The following is a 25,744-nucleotide window of genomic DNA, read 5'->3' as shown; positions in this document are numbered from 1 at the left end:
GAGGTTTTACTGATGGTAAAGAGAATACGGAATTATTAAGGGTAGAAGAAGGTCTAAACACCTGCTACCACCACATGATTTGTTACAAAAATAAGATTGCATGCTTTACGAATGCTTCTTAATTTTTTAAAAAGAATATATGTTTGTGTTAGGTGTGTGTGTGTGTGTGTGTGTGTGTGCATGTACACACACATATATAATTTATCAGCATTACATTAAAGGATATCAAAGAGGGATTGAGACTCAAATAGAACAGGAACAAACATCACCCAGAAACAGATAAAGTGACTTTGTATTATTTTATTGTGAAAGTTGGCTATTTTCAGCTGTAATGGATGGGATTGTAGCATAGATGGAAGAAGAACTGTGTATTTGTTTGCAAATTAAATGTTTCTAAAGAGTGATGTATGGATATCAATTTATAAAGAAGAGGACTGTGGTGAATTCATGCTTTGTCAATGTAGCTAAGTTAGAACTATCATTCTCAGAATTTTCTCCTTTCTCTATCTGTTCCCAGGCACCACTGCAGCTCCTCCATATTATTGCTGATTTGTTGGCTCATATTGTTGGTGTGGGACAATATTCAGGCCTTCTGCTGCTCCAGCTTTTATCATATCTCCTCCCTTAGCTGAGATTTAATTTTGTAAAAGGCACTAATATCCCGTGCATGTCCCTTGTATCTTTGAGGTTAGAGGCAGTCAGAGAAAACTGTGAGTTTTAGATTGTTTTCATGGGTTATAGGTTTTCATCTTAGATTCTAGGCTTTATGGGGTCCAGGTTATTTTTGAGCATATTACTATTTTCTTGCTCTTTGTCTTTGCTGTTCTCTGCTCTGTGTCCACTTATTCTTATCAATTAACTGTCTTAGTGACATACAGCAATTTCAGGCAACCATCAGATTCGAAGGCCATCCACCTTTCATCCGCTTCTTCACCAGCTTCTCTTTGAGGTCCTGTTTTCTTTGGTCATCTGACTTCATGCTTTTGGCTTCCCCCATAATTGTGTAAGGTCCAGTTATTATAATAAATTTCTTATTTCATAGCAGTCATATTGGTTCTGTTTCCTTGACTGACAGGAATAATACAAGTTCTTTCTCAATCTTATTTTCATAGCTATCCATTTGTTTCATATGATGCATGTAGTTTGCTCAATTTTTTTCTTTGAGTTTATTAATTCTGTGTTTGCCAGCAATGTGCTATATTAAGCAATCTACAATTTTACTTCTTATTCATTTTTCTCTTTCTTTTTTAATTTCAGAAAAATTTTTTTGCTCTTTTTCTAAGTTAGCTTTTCTTATATTTTTGTCTTGTTTTATGTTCCTTCTTTCAGGCTTTTAATAATTTTAGATATACCATTTTATAGTATTTTTCAGATGGTCAGCTATTTTCTGAAGTTTTCTGGAGGATTTCAATCTGTTCTTTGTTGTAAAACCTTGTACATTTTGTAATTTTAAAGTGTAAGCTCTTCTGCATGGATCTTTTTTAGTGGAAGTCATTTTAGACTTGAAATGAGATTATGCTCTTTTACAGTGTGGTTTTTATTTCCTTTTTGTCAAGTACCCAATGGTTACACTGATACGGAAAATCATTTTATATTATTATTATTATTAGTTTTTAATTGCAGAATATTAAAGTAGTTTAAAATCTAACTTTGATGCTCCTACTCCCTAAATGTAATATACACCTTGATTTGTGGAAATGATTTCATTATCTCTAAATACACTGGGGAGAAGTTTATTAGTACATAATGACTAGTATCCTCACTCCATTTTGTCATTAAGACTTAAGTGTTTTGGTATGGGTATTTTTTTAAATGATTTTATTTATTTATTTGACAGAGAGAGAGACAGAGAGCACAAGCAGGTGGAATGGGAGAGGGAGAAGCAGGCTCCCCACTGAGAAGGAATCCCAATGCGGGGCTCAATCCCAGGACCATGGGATCATGGTCTGAACAGAAGGCAGTTGCTTAACCGACTGAGCCATCACCCTTTACGGGTATTTGAATAAACAGTTATTTTTGTCATTCATGCACTATATAATTCAATAATGAGAAGCAAAATACTTTTGATGTTAGATATTATTAGCTGATTTTATTTTTAACAATTAATCTTCATTAAGCTCTCACCGTAAGTAAAATTTTATAAAATTTAAGACATTTTAGCATTTTGATAAGTATACTGTTATAGTTTAATGTACTTATTTATTATGCTTTGGTGTGCTTTTACTTAGAACATGAATCTCTTTGTAGTTGAGCTTAGTATGTTAGTCTTAATAAATCACTTAATATTTCTGAGAAATTATAACTTAGGCATAATGCAAATACAGAAAATCCAAATACAGAAAACTAATTGATTTGGGGCTTAAATGCTAATGAAGTTTGTGCTTGCATAATTATATTGAATGAAACAGAGACTTCATAAACCAAACACATTATAGCCCAAAGAAAAAATCTTAATTTGCAATTAATTCACTTATTGTTTTTTTTTTTTTTTTCAAAAAAAATGTTGATTACTTATCATGTGTCAGGCAATGTGCTGGGAATTTACTGGTGGACAAAATCTATTTTTTATCTGCACACTACTGGAAACGGTGGGTGCTAAAAATATAATGACACAAAACGTATAGAATTACAAGGAAGTGAGAAATTAAAAACAAACAAGCACAGGAGTTATGAGTATATGGTAGGAAGATAACAACCTAATCAGTGGAATCATGGAGACCTTCAAAGAAACAATGCTGCAGGTGATACTTAAAGTAGGTAATTAGAAAAAAGGCAAAAAAGTGAAGCAATGAGGGGATGAAATTTTGTAAGTGAGATATCATGTGTAATTGACAAATATTCAATTAAAGGCCATAAAGATGAAGGGCAAGGCAGCAAAAACCTGCTGAGATTGAAACCATGATTCATGGTGAGATTTAGAAATAGGTAACAAACATACCATGCAGGTTTTTGAGGCTACACTGAAAATATTGGTTTTAATGTAGGAGCAGTTGGGAGTCACAGCAAGTCTTATGAGTGTGCATGGGGGAGGGTGGGTTTTAGAACATCTTCTACTTTATTTATTTATGTATTTATGTATGTATTTATTTATTCAGAGTTATTTGTTTAAGGGTGCTTGTATGACTCTGTCAGTTAAGTGTCTGCCTTCAGCTTGGGTCATAATCCTAGAATCCTGGGATGGAGCCCCCTATTAGGTTCCCTGCTCAGGGGGGAGTCTGCTTCTCTCTCTCACTCTGCCCCTCTCCTCCAACTTGTGCTTTATCTCTATCTCTATCTCAAATAAATGAATACAAACTTTAAAAATATTTTTTATTTATTTGTTTGACAGAGAGAGCAAGCCCAAGCAGGGGCAAAGGGAGAGGGAGAAACAGACTCCCTCTGAAGCAGGGAGCCTGATGTAGGACTTGATCAGGACCCTGAGATCATGACCTGAGCTGAAGTCCGACACTTAATCGACTAAGCCCCATAGGCACCCCAAAAATCTTCCACTTTAAGGTGACTAATCTTTTCATCAGTAGTATACAGTTTTCTGTTAATCTTATCTCAAATATTTTTAATGAGGTATTTTATTTTGTTATCTCTAGGTGTTCAATTTGGATCTTTTTAAGGAAATTATCTTTCATATTCTTCCTTATCATCCTAATTTTTCCCTCTACCTTTTTGATCATACAGAGTAGATTTACAGTAGCTTTTTTAAACTTCATTATCTTCTAGACATACTATATATGTATAGTTTCTGACTCTGATTTCATTGATTGATTTTTTCTCCTCATTAAAGGCCTTATGTTTACTTGCCTGTAACTTTTTATTAAATGTCAGACATTGTAGATTTTACTTCATTAGTTGCTGGATGGCCTTCTTCAAAGTAACCAAGCTAAAGGCATATGAAACTATGTACTAAATAATTTACATTCTTTATTACTTTTTAAAAAATATGTATGGTCTCTTGGAGAAAAGTTCTCTATTGGGGCTTAAAGGATGTCAAATAGTAAACATTGAAAATGCAAACACTGACATATACTAGGTCTGACATACTATCCTTGAGTTTGGGCCCCAAATAGAGGAAAAACACAAAAACTCTCTAAATGTCCATATATTTTATGGTAAACTAATTTATTTTCTCTCTCTCTCTATCTCTCTTTTTAAAGATCTCATTATTTATTTTTCAGAGAGAGAGAGAGCACACAAGCAGGGGGAATGGCAGGCAGAGGGGGAAGAAGTCTCCCCCTGAGCAAGGAGTCAGATGGGGCACTCGATTTCAGGACCCTGGGATCATGATCTGAGCCAAAGGCAGATGCTTAACAGACTGAGCCATCCACATGTCCCTATTTGATTCTTTTCTTTGGTCAATTGAGAAATTTAGATTTGGAAGTACAAGGAGATATGGTACCAAATTATTTTCTTTTTCTTACTGAACTATATACTTCTTGAGGAAGAAATTATGTCATAGACACTAGTGTGTTTTATTATAAAGATATCATATACATTCTTAAATTATAAATACTTAAGAGTTTTCATGTATGAAATAGAATATGAATGGTCTTAACCTATAAGACAAAGTTTTTTAGATGAGTTTTTTAGTAATAAATCTAAACCGCCCTCAATAAATTAAACCATCCTTCTGAAAATTTCATTTTTAAAGTAATGCTGTCAAAAACACACAATTCTTTTGACTACAGGTAATGCTGCCATTGCAGCAACTTTTCAACTGATGACATAATTTTCAGGATAAGAGTGCTTAAAGACAACTACATAGACCTTATTGTTGAAAAAGAAAAAAAAAATATATATATATATGTATATTCAGCATACAAAATAATATATAAAATAATGTATCTTCTACCAAGTTTTGTCAAATATTAACTTCAGATTTAATGTATATATATTCATAAACTCAATAAAGGATTCCTTTGAGATTTTTAAGTTTTATTTATTTATTTTTAAGATTTTTAAAAATTTATTTATTTGACAGACAGAGATCACAAGTAGTAGGCAGAGAGACTGACAGAGAGAGAGGAGGAAGCAGGCTCTCCGTGGAGCAGAGACCCTGATGTGGGGCTCGATCCCAGAACCCTGGGATCATGACCTGAGCTGAAGGAAGAGGCTTTAACCCACTGAGCCACCCAGGCACCCTGAGATTTTTAAGTTTTAACTGAATACTCTCATATTATACATCTTCTTTTGGCAATTGGCTTTGTTTCCTTTATGCATTTTTCCCCTAAGTACTATTGATATATATCATTCCACATCATTCATTTAAATTTCAAAAATAGTGTCACTGTGTATTACTATTCTCTATCCCTGAACTTTACATATCTGAAATTATTCAGTATGTACTCTTCTGTGTCTAGCTTCTTGCATTCAGCATTCTGCTTATGAGATTCAGACATATTGTTGCATGTCGTGGTAGTTTTTATTGATATGACTGGTTAAGAATCAGGCAATGACTTACGAGGTACTTGTATATAGATTTCTGAGCTTCTTCTAGGCATATGTTCATTACTTTGTCTTTTACTTTTCACTTGTTTTTACCTCCCACAGTCGCTGTCCTGTGTCTTCCCTTCCCAGTGAGATCGCAGCCAGCCTTCTTGTGTTCTAGATTCCTGCAAGAAGAACCTGGATATGGCCTCAGGAAAGATAGGGTTAAGTGGCTATGCTTCTCCTTTCTCAAGGATAGTAGTCCTTCAGATTTTTCTATATTTCTCCAATTCCGTCAGATGATTGTCTTTTTTTTTTTTTTCTTTTTGGCCTCACTTTGATAATTGCTTTTGACAGGAAATTTATTCTGATACTAGCTATTTTATCATATCTGAATTATAGAAAATCCTTTGTATTTTAAATGTATTGTGGATGAATTTATTTATCTTTTCCTTTCAGGTATTTTGTGTCTTCTTAAGGGAATTTAATCTATGTAGTCAAAAAAGCATTTTACTATTTTTTGTATTTTTTTTTAAATCTGCTTTTTGATTTTAAATCTATGATTGACCTGGAATTGATTTTTGTCTATGTTTTCTATTTGGATGTATTTTTTTTTCTCATGTAGATAAACAGTTGTTTGAGCAACTATTTATTAAATAATGCATAGAACTACTTATTTATACAATTCTGCTTAAATATGCATAGAAATATTATGCATTTAGTAGAGTAAGTCTTTTTAAATATTTACTTAGATTACATTTGTAGAGATGTCCATTATACCAAGACCTATGCAAACTATAGCAGAGAATACAACTGTTTATGGGGGACGGATTGTGTTAAGTCAGAACACTCAAATTCTAAAACAATGATATACATGACCAAGGCTCACCTATTCAAAGGCACTCTTAATTAATCAAAAAGTCACTTTGGCGGGGCACCTGGGTGGCTCAGTGGGTTAAAGCCTCTGCCTTCAGCTCAGGTCATGATCCCAGGGTCCTGGGATCGAGCCCGGCATAGGGCTCTGTACTCAGCGGGAAGCCTGCTTCCTCCTCTTTCTCTCTGCCTGCCTCTCTGCCTACTTGTGATCTCTGTCTGTCAAATAAATAAATAAAATCTTACAAAAAAGTCACTTTGGCTATATTTCTATAATGCTTTGTATTTGTCAGGATTCTCCAGAGAAACAGAACCAATAAGGAGATCTCTCTCTCTCTGTCTCTCTTTCTCTTTCTGCATATCTCTGTCTTTCTCTCTCTACCTGTCTATGTACTAATTTATTACAAGGAATTGGCTCATGTGATTATGGAGGTGGGCAAGTCCCAAAATGGGCAGGGCAAGTCCCAAAATGGGCAGGGCAAGCCAGCAAACTGGAGACCCAACAAAGCCAATGGCTTAGTTCTAGTCCAAGCCCAAAGGCCTGAGACCTAAGAGAGCCAATTGTGTAGCTCCCATTAAAAAGCTGGCAGGCTTAAGACCTAACAACTGTTGTCTTAGTTGAGATGAAGGTAGGAAAAAGCCATTATCTTCATCTAAAGACAGTCAGGCTGAAAAGAATACTCTCTTATTCAGGTGAGGGTCAGACTTTTTGTCTTAATCAGACTTTCAGTTTATTGGATGAGACGCATCCAATCAGACCTCATTGTTGGGGAGGAAGAAGAAAAACCTGCTTTACTCAGCCTACTAATTTAAATGTTAATCTCATTCAAAAACACCTTCACAGAAACACCCTGAATATTGTGCACCCTGTGGTCCAGTCAAGTTGACACATAAAAGTAATTCTCTCAGTCTCCAAGTACAAATGTATAACAATCGGGCATAGTAATTCACTTCCTTCCATTTTTATTTGCCATAATAAGCAGGAAGGAATTGTTATATAAGGATGCCTGGGTAGCTCATCCAGTTAAGCAGCTGCCTTCAGCTCAGGTAATGATTTTCAGGTCCTGGGATTGAACACCTCATTGGGTTCCTTGCTCAGCAGGGAGCCTGCTTCTCCCTCTGCCTATCACTCCCCATGCTTATGTTGTCTCTCTCTCTTTCTGATTAAAAAAAAAAAATGTGGTATAAATGTCGTTCATTCATTTGAAAGCATGTTTTGAGCCCCCTTAAGTCTCAAGCTTTGTGATAAATATTGGAAAATTACAAAATACTCTGTGATATTAAAGAAACAGTCATAGATATGATTAAATACGACTAGGCCCAGGAATTAACTTTCAGGCAGAAGAGATGGCCTGCCAACATCTCTCATGTAAGCAAAGAGTTTGATCATTCAAGAAACAGAAAGAATGTCAAGGTGCTGAAGCATAGTATAGATCAAAGTAAAGATTTGAGTCTATATTCTAAGGAAAATGAAAAGAGATTGACAGCTTTCAAACAGAGGAGTACCATAGCTGAGTTTCATTTTTTGAAACATCATTCTGTCCTCTCTATGGAAATATGTGAGATAGAGATAGGGTTGAAATTGGAGGAATGAAGTACAGTTATAAAAGACAAAATCTAGGGGGCACCTGGGTGGCTCAGTGGGTTAAAGCCCCTGCCTTCGGCTTGGGTCATGATCCCAGGTTCCTGGGATGGAGCCCCATATCAGGCTCTCTGCTCAGCAGGAAGCCTTCTTCCTTCATCTCTCTCTCTCTCTCTGCCTGCCTCTCCTACTTGTGATCTCTGTCTGTCAAATAAATAAATAAAATCTTAAAAAAAAAAAAAAGACAAAAACTAATGATGTATTGTATGGTGACATAACATAATAAAAATTTTTTAAAAAGACAATGGTGATCTGGATAGCAAAAGAGATAAAGATAACTAACTGTATATATGAGTAGAAGAAGAATTGGTATCACTTAGCAACAGACTGAATTTAGGCTAAGAGAAAGGAAGGCATTGATAATGATTCTTTGGCTTCGATATAAGGAATCATTCAAGAAATTCTAAGGGATTACCATTTGCTGAGAGGTAGAATGCTGCAGGAGAAAAAGGCAAGAATGAGAGTCTAAGCAGTAACTTCATTGGAGAAGAACTGAGGAAAGATAGGGAGAGATTCTTGATGAATGTCCACTGTTACGGGGATAAGTCTCAGTTTTCTGTAAGTCAGACATTTATGGAAAATTAGTCTCTCACTTCTCAAACCACATGCATGAGATTCTCCATTTCATATCCTCTGGTTCCATATAAGATTGAGATCCTTTTGCAAAGCTCTTACTAAAACGCTTGCCCTTTATTATTTGATCCATTTTCTAGATTTACATTCTCCTTTCTCTAAGTCTATAGAAAAGGAATTGCCTCCTGTTTGTTCACTAAATCAATATTCTTAGAATTAGTGCTGATTTCATTCAGTCCATTCATTCATTCAAACATCAGCTAAGGATATTACAATTATATGTAATGATTAGTCAGGAATTGGCTACATGTCTGTCCCTAGAACTGAGTGGACCTCCAATTCAATTCCACATAGACTAAGAAAGGCAGAGGATGTTATTAATAAGAGATTATGTTAGCCACCTATTTCTGAAATATCAGGTCAGATGGGGATTAAAAAGTGTCTAGGAGTGCCTGCATGGCTCAGTTGGTTAAACATCTAATTCTTGATTTCAACTCAGGTCACGATCTCAGAGTGGTGAGACTGAGCCCTGCATCAGCTCTGCACTGAACAAGAAGTCTGCTTGAGATATTCTCTCTCTTTCCTCTGCCCACCCTCCCCATCTCTCTCTCTCTCAATAAATAAATGAATCTTTTTAAGTGTTTATTAAATTTAGCATCAGTGGGTTTATTTATGTTCTTAAGCAGTTTAGTCAAGGTTGTGGATGGGTATAAAAATTTAATGAAAGTGAAGAAGTTGCCTCTGTAGACAAAGGAAAATATATGAATAACTGACACAGGACAAAGAAACCAAACATCTTCTTATAATTATTGAGTAGTTTTGTGTGGCGAAACCATGATCCACAATGTAAGGTCGTAATCTGATACCTTGCTGATCAGCTCAAAACTCAAAATAAATTCCCTGAAAATGTTTATTCTTCTCTCTCTCTCTTTTTTAAGTAAGCTCCATGCCTAGCATAGAGCCCAACACCACACATGAACTCACGACCCTGAGATCAAGACCTGAGATGAGATCGAGTCAGATACTTAACTGACTAAGCCACCCAAGGTGCCCCTAAATTCCCTGAAACTCTAATTTAACAATAAAAGCATACGCACACTGAAACACAGCATTTTATCATAAATCATTCTAATTATGTAATTAAAATATGCACTTGAATGGCTCTTGTCATTTTTATCTTTAGTTTCTTTTATACACTAATACATTTGAATCATTTCACACCTTACCTTATCATATATGTCCAATATTTCCCCATCTTCATTCTATCCTCTGCAGTGTAAGAGGATGAAAGTGGGCCTTTTTGATTACAGTGCAAGTCCTGAAGGTAAGCTTTACATTGCTGAGACCTCCACTTCAAGCGTAGCTCTCTCCGAAACACATTTCCAAAGACTCAACTAGAGAGAGGTCACTCCACCCTTGAAGCTTGCTTTGTTTTAGATATGTCTGGATGACTTAATTTCCACAACTTGCTCTTTCCATCCTTAATTTAAATTTCCTCTCTTATGTTTTAAATTCACCAATGAAGAATGAACCCATGAAATCCTAGTCACCCCACACTCACCCCCAATGAAAGCAGAGACCGGATCCATATGCTCTCTCTCTTGTTATTCTCTCTTCCTGTCTTCTCTCGTTCTTTTTCTTTCTCCCTCTTCCTAAAACATCACTGTGTGGACCCTAAACTGTATACCCTCCAGGCTTTATAAGTAATAAGGCTTTCTTTTTTTAAGGTTCCCCGATGGTCATTGTTGAGGTGCATCTTGCATTCACAGTAGGACCCACAAGGGCTGGTTCAGTCAACAACATTGGCTCAGAAAGGAAGATTGTCTCTGGTCTCCTGGTGGGCACAGCTGGTATTTCTAACCAATAGCCTCACTAGACTAAGACCAGCAGAAATCAATTCTCGCATTACCTGGCTCATTCTCGTTATCCTAGAATGTCCCTTCACTGCTATCATCATATTTTCATTACATTTTTCATATGTTGAAGTTCCTTCTTAGTTGGTCACATCCTTCTGGCTTTGGCTATTGAAATCACTTTAAGAGTAAGTGATTTGCCAATACCTTTTTTCAGGTGAACACTTGGGAAAGTTAATATTTTTTGAGACTTTGCTTGTCTAAAAATGTTTTTTATTCTGTCTTTACACTTTATTTATAATTTTACTGGTAATGAAATTCAAGACTGAAATAATATTACTTCTGTATTTTGAAGGTTCTATTTCAGTATTTTGTAGCTTCATAGAACTCTGAAGCCATTTTGCCATTTTGAATATTGATCCTTTGCACATAAGCATGAGTTCTCCCCACCGCTTTAATTTCTGAAACTTAGTGAAACTTATCTTGGTTTTTCATATCCCCAAATTTCCTGTGATATGCCTCAGTATAGGTCCATTTTTGTTCACTCTGTTGGGCACTCTGTCACCTCAATCTAGAAGGTTATCTCTCAATTACATTAAATTTTATTGAACAGTTTTTTGGGGTAGTCTCCTTTTCCTTCAATTATTTTTGCCCTTCCTCACTCATTCTTAATCAAAAATAACTTTTTTTCCCAAAATATTTTTTACCAAGCAAGCAATAGGAAATAGGTCAAATGGTTTCTTTTTTTACGTAACTTTGTGATTCTTACTGCAGTGAGAAAGATGGATGATGTTTGCTTTTATTACCAAGGAAGCTGACATTTCTACTTCTCTCTGTCCTTCCTCACCCTATAAAGGTAGGAATAAAGTATAGGATAATTCAGAAACTCTGTAGGATATTCTACAAACAACACTAAAATGATCTTGGAACAAGTGATAAGACAGTTAAGAAAATCAGATAACCATTTATTGTGAATCTGTTGCTAATCAGTAAAATCTGGGAGTCATGCAAAAGGAACACTGGCTCTCAATAAAAACAAAACAAAACAAGACATCAGTTTGAATAAATTTTCTTAATGAATAAAATTTCTGGGGTTATGAGAAGATTCACTCCTTCACTCAGCTGCCATTGGTTAAATGAGACAGCTCATCCTGTTTAGCAGATAAAATAAACTGTAGTTATAAACTACAACCTATCAATAATAAAGTCAGACTTCCTATCAGAATGTCTTGTATATTTTCTGAAATCTATCCAGTAAGTAAAACCAAGTAATTATGAAATAGTGTTGCTTTTTTTTTTTTTTTTAAGATTTTACTTATTTATTTGGCAGATAGAGATCACAAGTAGGTAGAGAGAGGGGGGGAAGCAGTCTCCCTGCTGAGCAGAGACACCAATGTGGGGCTCCATCCCCGGACCCTGGGATCATGACCTGAGCTGAAGACAGAGGCTTTACCCCACTGAACCACCAAGGTGCCCCAATAGTGTTGCTTTTGATTGATTTTTTGAGTGAATTGAAGGTGAAACCCCAACTTTCTTTTTCAAATCACTGAAGCAAAGCATGGTTTTAAGATTTTGCTGTGAAGGGCCCCTGGGTGGCTCAGTGGGTTAAAGCCTCTGCCTCGGGCGGGCCCCACATCAGGTTTTCTGCTCGGCAGGGAGCCTGCTTCCCCCTCTCTCTCTGCCTATCTCTCTGCCTGCTTGTGATCTCTTTCTGTCAAATAAATAAAATCTTAAAAAAAAAAAAAAGATTTTGCTATACACATAAACATTCAATGATTGAGTGGTGGTCATCCAGGCAAGCTCCTAGGGGCATACTCAAGTAAAAAAATGACTGAGAGATTCCAGAAAATGATCTGGAAGTCGCAAAGACATAGAGCCTAGTTTTCTTACGCATTCCCATGAACAAAGCGTGAAGTCACTTGTATTGCTTTTGGTCAGGAGGATGAGCTACAGCCTTTAAGATAGCACATCCAAAAGCAAATCTCACACAGAAAACTATGTTGTCCATCTCTGGGTAAAAGAAGAAGATTCAAGCCTTTGGATATTCACTAAGGCTGCTTTGAAAATAGAATGTCAAATATTAATACAGAATTTGGCCTAATTTAATAGTTTTTCTTTTCCTGTTTTGGAAATGACAGTTTTCTCAAAAGCATTAGAAGTATATTTTATACCTTAGCTGTATCACATCACATTTGTTCAATAATTTTGCTAATCAAGAGTTTCTGATAAATTGTATAATCATTTAAAAGTTAACACTTTGTTTCATGATTTCACCCCAGCTAGTGTCTGTGTCTATTTTTTTAGGTCATTGCAAAACTTTATTAATTTGCTTTCAACTTGTGGTTTAAAATATTATAAATTTAGGCCAGAACTTCAAATATTTTCAGTTTAGTCTTTATAGCTAAAGTCACATAGTATTATTTATACAAGACCAGTGCTCTAACCCCTGAGCTATGGAGCCATATAGTATTATTTATGATGCATTTCTGTGTGTGTGTTTTAATCACCAGCAACAAATATTCTTTTAGGTTTTTTTTAGCTTTTAGATTTTAATTTTTATCAAATTGTGTTTCTCATACCCTCATTTGAATTTATTATATTAGGAACAGTAATCTCTGAGCTACTTAGTAAACATAGATAAAGGCAGAAATTTGCTCACAATCAAAATTTTTATTTCTACCTCTATTTTCTGATACTACCTTGGTTTAATGTTATTGTAATCCTGAAATGTATGTCTGTGGCTCTGGCCATCATTATAATGGAAAATCCCCAGTATTTCAACCAGAAGCTGGAAGATTTGACATCAACAGATTCTGTGTTAGTGACAGATAAATGGGATTTTTTTATGCAATATTTAGCAGCTTTAAGGTTAGTTAAAGGAAATCTCAGTCCCACTGGCCAATTTCTAGAGTCACAAATGAGAATAAACTGAGAAATGAGGCTCAGAAATAAAAAGTGATTTAGTGGACCAGAGCACCACAAAAAGTTTATAGAAAAGTGATAACTAAAACACAGTTTTCTTGACTTTTGCTTGTTTTACCTGATTTATAGTTACTTATGTCATTATTATGATATGTCTCTGATCAAAGATTTGTTATTAGAAATATTTGAGTTTTTATATAACTTATACAACCAGTTAGTAATTGTAAACCTCCCATAAGTCTCAGGCCATGTCTATGGCCTACTCCTAATCCTAGGTGCACACTGGAGTCACCTGGTCAGCATTAAAATAATATGATCAGCTATATCCTATCCCTAGAGATTCTGATTTAATTAGTTTATAGTTGCACTTAAGCACCAATATTTCTAAGTTTTCCCTAAGGGAATCTAATATGTATCCAGGGTTGAGAATTTCTGCTATGTGTTATGCAACACTGGCATCACTCATTTACATTTTCAGACACTCAAGAACATATAAATCTAGAATTAAGAAAGAAACATTTGGAAATGGGGTTAGAATTTATTAATTTGTGCTTCTTCTTAGGAGTCTGTCCTACTACATTTCTGATGGCTAATCATCCAGTGTTGGTAAAGTTTCACTACTATTATATTTCTGAAAACTTCAAACTTCTTTCTTAGTCTGAACTAAAATATGCTCTTTTTTTTTTACTCAAAATTACCTTTATAATTTTTTTTGGAGAAGCTTGAAACTGAATAATTTTATTGCGTTTATTCTTATATCTTCATTATCTTCATCATTTTCCTGTGACTACTAGTGGTTTTATCCACTGAACAACAATATTAAGTTTTTTCAGTGGCTACACATTTTGAATTATTTCATTGCTATTTATAACAAATCCAGCTGCTCCTTTTGCATTTAAATAGAACTAAATGTTTGCCCTTCAAATTATAGAGGACAAAAAACTTTCCTTTACCCGAATTCTAGTTCCAAAGACTTATAGTTGGTTTTAAGCAATAGTTTCATTCTGTATTGGGAAATCTAAAATCTGTTTAAGTTTCAGCCCTTGCCATTAATAAATTGGCATGAATCCCAATAAATACCTATTATACATCAGTATGCTAGTATAAGCAAAGTATACAGAAGTCCAATGACTGAAATAATAATAACTTGCTTTTATATAGTATATTATAGAGAACCACAAGTTTCGTGCTTTGAAGAAGATCTATATGAGTTGCAGAGATAAGAATACAAGAAAAAATAATGAATGATATAGGCAAACTGTATAAAAATTCCATGATAAACATTGGGTTGTATAAGAGTTAAAAGCATAGGGAAATTAATCATGATAAATATTTATGAAAGCCTGCATGAAAGAGAACATGCAAATGACTTAAACTTTGTCCTGTCTTATTTAAATAAGGAATATGAAGGGTAAGGAAGGTGTTTTATGCAAAGAAAATGGCATAAAGAAATGTGTGTGTATGTGTGTGTGTGTGTGTGTGTGTGTAGACATAGGTGGGAAAGAAAGACTCTAAATGAAAAGAAAATGTGTTGACATTAGGAAGAAGTTATGTAAGTGGTGTGGAAGCAATGTAGCAGAGTTATTAAAGAGAACCAACCTTGAAGTCTGATTGATATGGCTTTTTTATGATGTGAGTTAATTTTTTTTTACTTTTTAATTGAAATATAATTGCATATAACATTGTATAAGTTTAAGGTGTACATGTTGATTTGATGTATTTATATGCCAAAATATGATAACCACTGTAGCATTAACTAATACATCTTTCCATCACATAATTATTTCTTTTTTATATAGGTTTGAATTCGTACCTTACTCTTACTAGCTATGACCCACTATGGGTAAGTTATTTACTCTGTAAACCTCAGTTTCCATATTATTAAAATAGAAACATTACACCACATGCCACATTCTGGCTGATAAAGGAGACAATCCTTGTCAAGTACTTAACTCAGTGTCTGTCCTCAATAGATACTAGCTAAAATTTAAATGAAGCCAAGCAAAGAAATAATACATTTAACATGGTTGGAAATTTGCTTTCACAAAACCAGTAAATCAGGGAACAATATTTGAGTCAGTTTAGTCTGACAGGAGAACACTGAACCAAGGTAGAGAGAATTTAGTTTGAGAGACCATGAAATTGATTATTTCAGGAATTGAGTCTTGAAGAAGTAGAGTACAGCACTAGTGGCATTAAAATTAAAAAAAAAAAAATGGTAGGACAGGTGAAAGATTTCAAAGAAATTTTGTAAGTCTTCCTTATTCACAAAAACAAAACAACTTTGGTTAATGTTGGGTTTCAAAAGGCAGGATGCCATCTGAATGAAAGAGTCTAAGAGGTAGCTGAAAATAATTGCTTGAGTTTGAAAAGGATAACAGGACTGAGCTTATAGATATGAACACCACTGGATATAAAATAGAAGTTAAAGTCATAAAATAAAATGAGGTCTCTGCATAAAAAAGTGTAGTGGTTGAGTCTTTAGGGAAGGACTTGAGATGGATCATTCAATCTGCCTCATAGTTAATGGATCCCTTTCTTTTGCAGGCTCTCAGATATATACCAAGGCATTATCAATGATACTATTTCCATCCACTACTTTCTCCATTCCATCCTCTTCTGGATATTCTTCCCCCCATCACTTTTCCCACCAGTTTCACATTTGCTGTTGACAAAGGCAGTGAAATAATTTGGGCTTTGTTGATGATTAAAGGGGTAGTTTTCTTTTTGGTATAGCAATATCTAATAGATGAAACTTTTCTCTTCAACTTTATACTTTGAGTCTGTGGTTGTGTTTGAAGAATATGACCGCTGGATTTCTAGGCTGCAATCTGTATTTTTCATTTCAGCAGAACCTTCAAATACATATTATTTCTTCTCACATTTTTATCATTTTTCTTTTCTATTCTGTATAATCAAACTTGTCCCATGCTATTTTATTCTTTTTGCTCAGAGGGTATCCATAAAAGTAGAAATCAGTAAAGGAATCTGCTTTTTCACCTTGTCCTAGGTGGGTCGTCTGGAAGTATATACTTTATGGTATATTAATGTTTATGTAGTTACAAGGAGGAGGAAGTAGTAGCAAAGAGGACTAGCAGATGGTGTGCTTCAAAGGCTGTGTTGTTGTTAAGCCAATTTAATGGCTCTTACTTGGGCACTGGGCCAAATACAAAGTCTGCATGGTCATTTTTATTACCGAGGTGATGAGTATCACAGGCTGCCTGATTCACAGTTGACTTTTGTCAACCTGTACCATGCACAACCTATATTATGGTGCACCCCAAGTGGTATGCAACAGATGCAAATGTGGAGTCATTATGGAAATGAACCTTCACTCTTATTAACTCACACAAGGTGTTTATGAGGGTCATCACGCCTTTCATTTGGCACCTATGTGAGATCTGACTCTTTCAGAGATGGTGCTAATTCATTTTCAGCAGCAATTTTTACTCTATTCACTGATTGGTCTTTTGAAAATCTCCTAAATAAATGTGGAAAACAGACAAAGTGTCTTAAAAATTTAGTAAATGACAAATGGGAAGAGAATCATTTTTCATCTGCATAATGGAGAGGGTGTCCATTGTATATAAACACTCTCCTTATTACTCAAGTCAACTATTACATTATTATTTACCTAATTTAGTAGTCAAATTCATGAATATGGACATAAACCCATCAAAGTTATACTTACAAATAGTATTTAATTTTTTTCTATTTTGAAGGAAAATACAGTTTGGCTTGACCTTGACTTTAGAGAAGGATAAAATAACAATCTAATTTTAAGTGAAATGTGTATATCTACAGGCTTTTAGAAATAAATCATAGGTAGATAAAGTAAATTGATTAATCAGAATAAATAATCAGCAGTTGGTTATATGCTCATAACTGGTAGAGATTAATTTCTAAACTTCAAAGTGCATGGGAATGGCATTTTCAAAAATCAAAAGAAAACTAGACTACTTTATTTTGAGTAAATTCATTTTAAAGGCATATCTTTCCTTTTGATTTAGGTATTTTTAAGAAATGCAAAACATTGGAAAGGCATGAAAAAAATGAGGAGTTGTAAGCATAGTAAAAAGTAAGTAAACATCATTTACATTCTTCTAACAACATTGAGAGAAATTTTGAATTGCCAGCATAATTTAAAATATTGCTTTTACAAATTTTATTTTCAGGCATTAGTTTTGATATTTATGCATGAAACAAATGATAAACAACTTTCATTAATTTTACAATTCCACCGGGAAAAAAAGGAATACTTTTATTACAGTGTTCTTTCCTGTAAATAATAAATTCTTACTTACAAGATGAAGTGCTATAGTTTCTATCTATAAGAGAAAGAAATGTGTGTCATAATCTTTTTGTAAACAGTGATACTTTCTAGCCCTCCCAGATGTTGTTTCAAATCCCTTACAAAATTGCATTCTAACCATTTCTGTATTAATCCTTCTGTATTTATTTAACATTTATTTCTAGCATTTTCATAGTGTACAATATCAATAATAAATTATTTACTTTTATGTTGAGTTATGGAGGTAAAAGATAAAAGAAGGAAGACAGTAATGATAAAATTTATCAGAGTTATATACAATATCTTAGCTGAGTCAGTCATTAGCTGGTGGTTTAAGATGAAAGTATAAAGGCACAAAATTCATAAAATAATTTCAAAACATTCAGCAATGAACATTTCAGTTTTATATTTTTGTGGACTTTATCTAAGATTGTTCCTCTTTTTTTTTTCTTTAAAGATTTTATTTATTTATTTGAGAGAGAAACATGAGAGAGAGCATGAGAGGCAAGATGGTCAGAGGGAGAAGCCGACTCCCCATGGAGCTGGGAGCCTGATAAGGGACTCGACCCCGGGACTCCGGGACTGTGACCTGAGCTGAAGGCAGTTGCTTAACCAACTGAGCCACCTAGGCGCCCCTGTTCCTCTTTCATTAAGTTTAAAATATATTTGCCATTTCAATACCTATTAATTATGAATTTTTAAAAAAGATTTTATTTTTTTAAAATTTGACAGAGAGAAAGAAATCATAAGTAGGCAGAGCAGCAGGCAGAGAGAGAGAGAGGGAAGCAGGCTTCCTGCTGAGCAGAGAGCCTGATGAGGGGCTCAAACTCAGGACCCTGAAATCATGACCTGTACCAAAGGCAGTGGCTTAACCCACTGAGTCACCCAGGCACTCCCAATTATGAATTTTTTGATTACTAGAAAAATATACAGATATAGTTTATTTTTCTATTAAAAGAAATCAAGGTAGATGTGGTTCATTTCTATCTGTTCTTTTATGGAAACACATTTTTTTCCTACTCCTAGACAGCAATTGGCATTTTGTATGTAACCTTCCTTCACTAATTAATTAATTAGTTCTAGAAGCATATTTTTGGTTCCCCACCATGTACCAGCTCTAAAAAGTACTTCATAGTTAGCCAGGATGCCATGAGTTGGTCTTTCTTGGATGGGTATCATTTGTAAAATGCAAATGTATCTTTTTTTTATTGTTTTTTGTTTTTGTTTTACTTTGTTTTGCAAATATATCCTTTTACCTGTTCTGCTATGAACTAACTATTCCCACAACTAAAATATATGGTGTATTTTTAAACTTCATTTATTTTTGAGAGTTTACAAAGAAATCACACTGTTCAAAGTTACACATTAACAAGGTTCTTTTGAGATTTTTAATTTTGAAGATAAAATATTTGGGGGCTTTGGTCAATAACCTAAAACCTTAAGGTTTCACTGTCCATTTGTCCTAGTGTTAGACTAGTGAACTAAAAATGATTTTCTGAGTCAGACTGATGCATGTTATGCCCCAATAATGGATCCATGATTAAAGGAGCGAGACTGATACAAAGTGAAGGTCAAGCAAAGCTTTGTTTCACACCAAGCATCAAGAATCTAACCGAACATTCGGGGCCGCACCTCTTACAAGAGAGGGTGACCCTTCTCTGTTTCATAGACTAGCTTTTAAGGACAAAGCCCATGCGGTCGGGCCTGGCCACACACAGGTGGCCAATGAGTTGTAACACACACAGGAAACTCTACAGTGATGCTGGGTGACCAACTGAGTTACAGTTTACCCTAGAAGACATTTGAACCAGCCTATTACACCTTGATTGGGATTGGTGCCCAAAAGGCTCCCAAAAGGCAGGGCCCATACTCCTTGGTAACCAGGGAGACAATATGCATCCCCTCACTGATAGGAGGTCTCCACCTGGCCTGCCCCACCTTTGTATCTGGGCTTTGTTACCTGAAGCTGGTTTCCGGTTCTTGTCTCCAAGTAAATCCCCTGGGGGAAGGGGAGCAGGGACAGTTTCTAAATAGGTCCTTACAGTACAGACTCCTATTTGTTCCCTTGGCTCACCTTCATCTGAAGTTTGAACAATCACATATAGTGTCTTGTCAGATTCTTTTCAGCCTTCTGCATCTATGTAAGGTAATAATAACTTTTCCCCAGAATCCAGACTTCTGTTAAACTGTGAAAGAAAGTGTTTCTCTTTAATCATTAAAATATAATATTTACGTCACATCTTCTATTTTAGGAAATGCAAATTAAAATTTACTTCTGTTCAATATCTATCGGGTTTTATTTTGAAAAATAACAAGTATTGTGTGAGATTCAAATTTGCTTAAAGTTATTATTTTTAATCCATAGGTCATAAGACATTTGTGGGTTGGGAAATTAATCGAATACTTCCTGGCCAACTTTTAAATACTAAATGAACTCAGAATACAATGAAAATTTCAGAGGACATCTTAGACATTAAGAGTATCTGTTGTTTCATTACATATGTGTGTGTTTATATTTATATATGCTAATACATATTTTGTTCTCATTCATAAAGTATTTTATGTTTAACTGTTAATCTATAACATCACTAAATAATGTGCCTGGATTCTATTATTCTGGTACCATATAAAATTATTCTGCATTGGGATAGTGTTGTCAGTTTACAAGAAAGGGCATTATAAAACAATAACAACACTATACAGAGTCTGTTGTTTATTTAATAAAGGAAGTGGTAGATACTGTTATTCCTTTAGTATCTGAACCATACTTACTACTTTGTAAGATTCCAGAGGAGAAATATACTTGTGTTTTTTGGGCTAACAGTGATTCTTCTGACAAATTTACTATTTTCATGTCTGTGTGTGTGTGTTTGCAGACAGATAGAAATCTTGAAACAACATTTGTAGGCTCTTCTCTTACAAGTAGATAGGATCTTACAGCTTGCATATTATACATTAACTTAATATTGATTTCATTTTACATTGTGAACATTTAATTCAATTTTTCTCTGCTTTAATTAGCATTTATTTTAATCTTGGCTTACAGTTAGAATTTTAAAAATGAGGTATAGAATGAATAAATCCATATATAGAACATTCATATATCCATCATAAGAAATGAAAACCTGCTTGATCTGCTTCTTATAGAGTCTTTATAATAACCAGCTGATTGTCAGACTGATAATTTCAAGGCTGACCTTGAATAGGAGTTATGACAGATGAGATGACCTAAATGTTTTGGATGGGAAATATTCTTTACACACTTACATTCTTTCTTTAGAAAAATAATAAATATCTGATTTTATAAAATGTATTCAACACACAAAAATATTTTCATTTAACATAAATAATTTGTTTAGCATCAATATTAAGGTTGTAGATTCTAGAGGCTGAATCCAGGGAGTTCAAATGTTCTGTGTCACTTACTAGCTATGTCACCTGGAGCAAGGCATTAACACCGCTGTGTCGGAATACCTTATTCTTAAAGTGAGGACAATAATAAATCTATCTCTTAGAGTCATTTAGAAGATTAAAGCATTGAATATATGCAGTACTGAGAACACTATTTGGTTCACAGGAATAGCTGTATAAGTTAGCAATTATTTCCATCCTATTCCAGTCCGCATCTACAAAGCTTTTCAGAAAAACAATTCTTTTAATACCTTCTCTTTTCTTTTTCTTTTGCAAACCTCAGATCATCCTTCTACATTTCAATGACATGCCTTTCAAGAAGTTCAGAAAACCCTGCCATTTGGTTCAGTAAATTAGTTTCCTTAATCCTTTTTTTTTCCCCCTAGGTTTAGAAAACTTCAATGGAGCTTTGCTTATGTTAGAGAAAAGAGAAAATCTTAGGCAAGTGTGATAAAGAAATGACAAGAAAGATTTCCAGATGGGAAGACTATGCACTTGCTCTGTGAGTTCTGGCATCACTTAGATTTAAGTACTTCCCTTTATCTTTTGCTTTCAAACTGAAGAAATCTTTTATACTTAAAATTCTATTGATGTATCTTTCCCTTTTGCTCAAGATAATACTCAGTATACATGTGTTTTTCAGTTTTCATTATAACTGAATAGTAAGAGTTCATACTTTTTATGGTGTGTAATGAAAAAATATGATTTCTTCCTAAAACTTATTATCTCTCTTACCCATCTACCTTCACTATCTCATCGAATTTTTTCTCTCTTCCAAGTTTTGTGCTCCATTTTCCATCATATTTGGTATTACAAAAATAGAGCTGCTGTTCATCCCCTCACATAGCTCTCCTCTACAATATTGTGAGTGTATACATGAGCAAGAGTCTTGTTCTTAAAGAGTCATTACTACACTGAAGAATCAATCCACTAAGCATAGCTCTTACTTTTTGTAAAAAAGATATCGAGAAAGTATGAGATCAAGTTAAAATGCTGACTTTGAAAGAGACTAAAGCTGCAGCATATAATAGGAACCATGTACTAAGAATGTCCTCTTTTCCTCACACTGTTCCCTTCCTCACACTGTTCTTTTCCTCACACTGTTCCCTTCAGAAGAGCAGAGCTATTTGTAGCCCCTAGATGCAAGTACTGAAAGCTCTCTATCTCTTGTCTACTTGTTCCTCAGGTATTAGCTGAAATACTGCTTTGTCTAACAAAGTCTTGTATTTTACCTGGCCCAAAGTTCCATGAGAATAGTTTCTTCTTTCATTATTGTATTTTCAACTTTTATTGAACTAATTGTTATATAGTAGTCATTGTTGAATTGGCTCAATCAATGAATTAAATGTAGATCTTCTTTCCTTTCTGACTGAAGGCCATAAATAATATGGATTGTGTGGAAAAGTTAGTTTTGGTTTTGTTTTTGTTTTTTGGCTTTTAACATAGGATTCACTCTTTGGAGCAACATATTACAATAAATGAAATCAGGAAACTCATTTCTATGTATCAAGTTTTAATATGAATTTTTAAAAATTCAAATGAAAAATGAATTGGCCTTAATTGAATAAAGCCCTTGGGCAAGTACTACTGGTACAGTAATTTACTAAAGTTTTTGTCTTATTTAATTAAAAACTGAGTAATAATTAAAAGTTATTGTATGGATGCCAGAAAATTTAATGTAGTCTTTTCTTTTCTTTTTTTTTTTTTACAATTTAATTTACTTATTTGACAGAGATCACAAATAGGCAGAGAGAGTGAGAGGAGGAAGCAGTCTCCCTGCCAAGCAGAGAGCCTGATACAGGGATAGGTCCCAGGACCCTGAGATCATGATCTGAGCCAAAAGCAGAGGCTTAACTCACTGAGCCATCCATTGAGCCACCCAGGTGCCCCTAGTGTAGTCTTTTCTATGAAAAGTTCCACGAACGGTTCAGAGAAAATATGTGAAACAAAGTAGCAAATAAATTTAAGAAATATCACATACATCATGTTGTTTTAGAAAGTCAGAATTCACATTAATTTATTAAAACCTCTGAGAAATCTTACAATAAAGAGATATGCAGCCTTTAAAATGTATTTACTAAATGTGTTTGACCGCATTAACAACGCAGGGATTAGTGTTTCAAGGAAACACTTTGGAGAACATATAGGGAATAATTTGTATCATTTTTATGTACATCCTGAGGAAGGAAAATAAAGAAAATGTTTTTAAGAGAAACATAGTGCTCTCTTACAAGTTGAATTCCTCATAATAGAAAAAATTAAACTTTTAACACCTACAGGAGTTGTTCCCCTAGAGTTAGGCATATGGGAAAGTAAATAAAAAAGCAGGTCTGAAGTATGAGATCAATAAAAGGGGAAATGGGACGGATGAATCTAGCAGTGATTGCATTCAAGGAGGTAATCATTAAATAAAGTGAAATAGAACTGCAGGCTGAAGAATCGGGCATTAGGAGTGGAATCAGCTTGAACTGAAAGACATCTATACTTTTTGCTTCAAGTGAAAATAACAAAAAGGAGAAATTTTATAACTCTTCCCAGTTGTCTCTTTACTTATTTTTCTCAACCAGTGGATGCAGATTCATTTCCTTAACCTTGCACCTTGACTAATGGGAACTTTCAGAGCCATTTAGATAACCACAAAAAAGAAATATTTTCACAGGTTTTGAGTCTAAACATCAAGCTATTTTTGAGAACAGATTGATGACCTTTATTTGTCATGTTTCCCAAATGGAAGTCAGAAGTATTGAATTCTCTCATTGTACTGTATATTTTAGGAAAATGTGATCTCTTAAGTACAATGGGAGGCTTGCAATCTCAACATGTAGTGTTCTGAAGTTACATATTTTCACTACATTCTATATCACCTACTAAACCTCTCCAAACCCAAATGGGAGTGTATTTCAGCAGTGATATTTCCTGAAAACTAAAGAAGAATTTTTATAGATATTAATAGCAGTTACGGGGAAAGTATTGGTAAATTCTAATATTTATAAAGAACCATTACATTGTAACAAATAGAATAGAATTGGGAAACAATATATCAAAGGTCTGTACTTGATTATCATGGAATTCTATTAATAAAAACAAAATTAGTAAACAGAAAACTTCTAATAGCCTCTAAGGAGCAGAATCAAGATGCCAGGATTTATGGAAACTATAGCCAGAATCTACTGTCACTTACTAATGGCTTAGCAAAAATGGATAGATTGGGGGTGCCAAGGTGGCTCAGTCAGTTGAGTGTCTGCCTTCAGCCTAGGTCATGATCTAGGAGTCCTGCGTTGAGCCCTGGGAAAAGCCTGCTTCTCCCTCTCCCTCAGCCTTTTCCCCCTGCTCATTCTCTTTTTCTCTCTTGCTTACTCTCTTTCAAATAAATAAACAAACTCTTCTAAAAAATGGATAAATTAGGAATTAATTTATTTAAAAAAAAAAAACTACTTGTTGAGTACCTATGTAAAGATCATTAGACTAAGCACCGAGAACATCATAGTTAACCTGGAATATATGGTTCTAGAACTCAAGAATCTTACCATCTGATGAGGAGTATAAAAAAGAAGGCAGAAAGAAAAACTTGTAGAACATATTTAATGATAAACGGTATGAAATAGCTTCTATTGGAGAAGGTTGTAAGTCAGAGAAGAATTTTTAGAGAAACTGACATTTAATTTATAAACCAAAATATAAGTAAGTGCTAGAAAGATTAAGATAAGAAAAGAAGATGGATTAAGGCAGAGAAAGGAAAATAACATATAAAGCCCTGAACGTAAGGGAAATCACAGAGCATAATAGATGGGAGCATTCGAGAGTGAAAATAGGATCAGAGTACTAAGTAACTGTAGTGTTCCAGTAAAACATGAGTTGGAATAAACTATGGGAAAGGTAGAAATAACAGAATGAGAAGAAGGGTTTGAAACATATTTAATAATATTAATAGTAGGTAGAAGAATATCCAACTATTATTAAGCACTGCCTGTTAGACACTGTAGTGAATGCTTTCATGCATTATGGCATTTATTCTTCCCAAATTTCTATGAATTAGATTTTTTTTATTAAGACAATTTTTTAAGAAGAGCTTAAAATTCTCAGCAAAACTGAGGGGAAGATACAGAGATTACTTCCTGTTCTCACATGCATAACCATTCTCATTATCAACATTCCCCACCATTGTGGTGCATTTTGTACAACTGATGAACCTGCAACATTATTATCACCCAAATAAAATTTACATCAACATTCATTCTTAGTGCTATACATTTCAGGGGTTTGGATAAATATATAATGGCATGCATCTATCACCATAGTATCATACATAGTATTTTCACTGCCTTAAATACCCTCTGTGTTCCTCCTATTTAATTAATTAATTTACTTTTTAAATTTTTTATATATTTTTTAATATTTAATTTTTAAATTGTAAAATTTTCTCTTCTTTGGCCAATGGGAGGTTACTAACCTTACTTAGCTACTAAGTCCTTTTGAAACCAAGTGCATTTGCTATTCTGGGTCTTTAGCCTCTCCAACAGGGATTTTGATCAGGATTACATTGAATCTATGGACTAAATAAGGAAGAACTGACATTTTGACAATATTGAGTCTTGCTATACATGAATGTAGAACATCTATTTACTTCTTCTTTGACTGAGGTAGATATTTTTAAATGAGAAATTTTATTTTAAAATTATGTCTTAAAAGAATTTAAAAATAAAGAATCTAAGACTCAAAGAAGCTCAAGGTCACATAACACCAAGAGAGGAATAGGGATTT

The 25,744-nt window shown here is 34.3% G+C and overlaps 1 long non-coding RNA gene across 1 annotated transcript; it reads left to right on the top strand.

Annotated features, from left to right (window-relative positions):
• The first annotated feature begins 3,433 nt into the window (after positions 1-3,433).
• Positions 3,434-22,482, top strand: LOC131831751 (uncharacterized). The gene is made up of 5 exons (XR_009353791.1): positions 3,434-3,495; positions 13,844-13,887; positions 15,081-15,124; positions 17,292-17,359; positions 21,370-22,482. It is a non-coding gene; the product is annotated as an uncharacterized LOC131831751 (long non-coding RNA).
• Positions 22,483-25,744: the final 3,262 nt, after the last annotated feature.

The sequence above is a fragment of the Mustela lutreola genome, chromosome 1, assembly GCF_030435805.1.
Source record: "Mustela lutreola isolate mMusLut2 chromosome 1, mMusLut2.pri, whole genome shotgun sequence".
Taxonomy (NCBI): domain Eukaryota; kingdom Metazoa; phylum Chordata; class Mammalia; order Carnivora; family Mustelidae; genus Mustela; species Mustela lutreola.
Note: the sequence above shows the minus strand (reverse complement) of the source record. Positions and strands in the feature narration are given on the sequence as shown.